Source organism: Canis lupus, chromosome 3, assembly GCF_011100685.1.
Source record: "Canis lupus familiaris isolate Mischka breed German Shepherd chromosome 3, alternate assembly UU_Cfam_GSD_1.0, whole genome shotgun sequence".
Lineage (NCBI taxonomy): Eukaryota > Metazoa > Chordata > Mammalia > Carnivora > Canidae > Canis > Canis lupus.
This window is the reverse complement of record NC_049224.1, coordinates 79,497,159-79,500,475: the sequence shown is the minus strand read 5'-3', so window position 1 is coordinate 79,500,475 and position 3,317 is coordinate 79,497,159. Positions and strand designations below refer to the sequence as shown.

Here is a 3,317-nt window from a genome sequence, read left to right as displayed (position 1 = left end):
GTAATAGTTTTGTTCACAGTATATATAACTAAAATGGATTTTATATTCTATTACTTCAATGTTAGCTGCAGTTTCTACTTCTGTATTTCCCTTTTGAAAAATAGATTAATTCTACTAAGTTTATTTCCAGCTTTATTGAGAAATAGTTGTCATATTACATTGTGTAAATTTAAGAAATAATTGGCCTACATAACGTTGCATAAGTTTAACATTGTGTAAATTTGTACAATATGATAATATGATATACATCTATATTGCAAAATAATTAAAATAATGTTAATACATCTATCATCTCATATAGCTACCTTTTTTTTGTATACATGTGGTAAGAAGTTTTAAGATCTTACTCTCTTAACAACTTTCTTTTTTTTTTTTTCTTAACAAATTTCAAATATATCATACAGTACGGATACACTTTAGAGATATTGTGGGTTTGGTTCCAGACCACCTCAATAAAATGATTATCTCAATAAACTAAGTCAAATGATTTTTTCTTTTTGCTTTCTCAGTCCATATAAAAATTATATTTACTCTATACTGTAGTGTTCAATAGCATTATGTCTAAAATATATATATAATACCTTACATATGCATTGTACATATATACAAATGTATATACCTTACAACTAAAGAAGTACTTTATTGGTAAGAAATGATAAACATTATCTGTGATTTCCATGAGTCGTAATTACTGTACACAGACCACCACAACAAATATAGCAATAATGAAAAAGTTTGAAATACTGCAAGAATTATCAGCATGCGACAGAGACACAAAATGTGTAAATGCTGTTGGAAAAATGGTGACAGCAGACTTACTTGATGCAACTTTTAATTTGTAAAAATGCAGTACTATAAAGTACAATAAAGTGAAACACACTAAAACAATGTATGCCTCATTAACATATTGTTAACTATGAACCTCACACTGTACATTAGATCCTAGAACTTATTCATATTATAGTTGTAAGTTTGCACCCTTTGACCATCTTACTCCACCCCATTCCCACCCCTGTCAGTCACTAATCTACTCTGTTTCTATTCATTTGCATTTTTTTCAGATTCCATATATAAGTGAGATCATACACTATATGTCTTTCTTTGTCTGATTTATTTAACTTACCTGATGCCCTCAAGGTCCATCCATGTTGTTGCAAATGGCAGGATTTTTAATTTTTTTCATGGCTGAATAGTATTCCATCATATATATTTACTATCCTTATTTTCTTAATTCATCCATCAATGGACATTGAAGTTGTTTCCATGTCTTGGCTAGAGTTAATAATACTATAATGAACATAGTAGTGCAGAGATGTCTTTGATAGTGATTTCATTTCCACAGGATATATAACTAGAAGTAGGGTTACTGAATCATATGGTAATTTTATTTTTAGTAATTTGAATAATCTCCATACTGTTTTCCATGCAAATTTATATTTCCACCACAGCCCATGAGTTCCCCATTTCCTCAATCTTTACGAAACTTGTTATTTTTTCAATCTTTTTGATAGTATCTATTCTAACAGGCAGTGAGTAATATCTTGCTGTTTTTATTAAAGATTAAAAAAGTGATCCTGCTCTGATTTTGATGTTGAGCACCTTTTCATATACCTCTTTGTCATTTATATACCTTCTTTGAAAAAAAGTGTCTATACAGGTTCTTTACTTTAAAAAAAAATTGATTATGTGTTTTTTTCCTGTTGAATTGTAAGAGTTCTTTATATATGTTGGTTATTAACCTTTTACCAGATAGAAGATTTGCACATACTTTCTCCCATTCTGTGGATGGTGTTTTCGTTCTCTTCATTTTTTTTTTTCACTATGCAGAAACTTTAGTTTGATGTAATCTCATTTATTTGTTTTTGCTTTTGTTAACTGTGCTTTTGGTCTAATATCCAAAAAACTATTGGCAAGACCAATATCAAGGAGATTTTACCCTTTGTTTTCTTCTAGAAATTTTACAGTTTCACATCTTGTATTTAAGTCCTTAATCTATGGGACGCCTGGGTGTCTCAGTGGTTGAGCATCTGCCTTTGGCTCAGGCTGTGATCCCAGGGTCCTGGGATGGAGTCCTGCATCAGGCTCCCTGCAGAGAGTCTGCTCCTCTCTCTTCCTGTGTCTCTGCCTCTCTTTGTCTTTCATGAATAAATAAATAAAATCTTATTAAAAAGTTCTTAATCAATTTCAAGTAATTTTTTTTAAGATTTTGTTTACTTACTCATGACAGACACACAGAGAGAGGCAGAGACATAGGCAGAGGGAGAAGCAGGCTCCCTGTGAGGAGCCTGATGCAGGACTCGATCCAGGACCCCAAGTCATGACCTCACAGCTCAACCACCGAGCCACCCAGGTGCCCCATCAAGTTAATTTTTATGAATGATGTAAGATAACAGATTAGTTTTATACTGTCATACATGAATATTTAGTTTTAAAGATCTTTTACTGAATAGATTATCTTTTCCTCATTGCATATATGCTGGCCCCTGTCAAATATTAGGTGACTATAGGAAAAGATTTATTCCTGGGCTCAATTATGTTCTACTTGTTTATTTGTCTGCTTTTATGACAGTACTATATTGTTTTGAGTATGAAAGCTTTGTAGTATAGTTTAAGTCAGGAAGTATAATGCCTCTACCACATTCTTTCTCAAAACTGCTTTATTTGGAGTCTTTTATAATCCCATACAAGTTTTAGGTTTTTTTGTTTATTTCCTTAAAAAATAACATTGAAATTTAGATAAGGTTTGAATTTACAGATGGCTTTGCGTAGTATGGACATTTTAACAGTGTTAATTCTTCTCATTAATAAATATGGAATATCTTTTATTTTTGTCTCAGTATTTTGGTAATGTCACAGTTTTGCGTGTTAGATCTTTCATCTCCTTAGTTAAATTTATTCCTAAGTATCTCATTAATTTTTATGCTTTTGTGAATTAGATTGTTTTCTTTATTTCTTTTTCAGATAGTTCATTTTCAGAGTGTTAAAATGCTTATGTCTTGCACTTGATACTAAAATTGGAATGATACAGAGATTAGCATGGCCCCTGCACAAGGATGATGTGCAAATTTGTGAAGCATTTCATGTAAAATAAGAACTCATATCTTTTGTGTATTGATTTTGTATTTTGCAACTTTACTAAATTTGCTTATTCTAATGATTTTTAGTAGAGTTTTTAGGAATTTTACCTGTAAGTTCATATCATCAATAAACAGAAAATTTTGCTTCTTCCTTTCTTATTTGGATGCCTTTTATTTCTTTTGTTTACCTGGTTTCTCTGGCTAGGACATCCAGTACTATGTAAAATGCGAGTGGAGTGG

At 31.2% G+C, this 3,317-nt stretch overlaps 1 non-coding gene across 1 annotated transcript; it reads left to right on the top strand.

Annotated features, from left to right (window-relative positions):
- Positions 1 to 2,984: 2,984 nt before the first annotated feature.
- LOC119871407 lies at positions 2,985 to 3,088 on the top strand. The gene has a single exon (XR_005357501.1). It is a non-coding gene; the product is annotated as a U6 spliceosomal RNA (small nuclear RNA).
- The last annotated feature ends 229 nt before the right edge of the window (positions 3,089 to 3,317 follow it).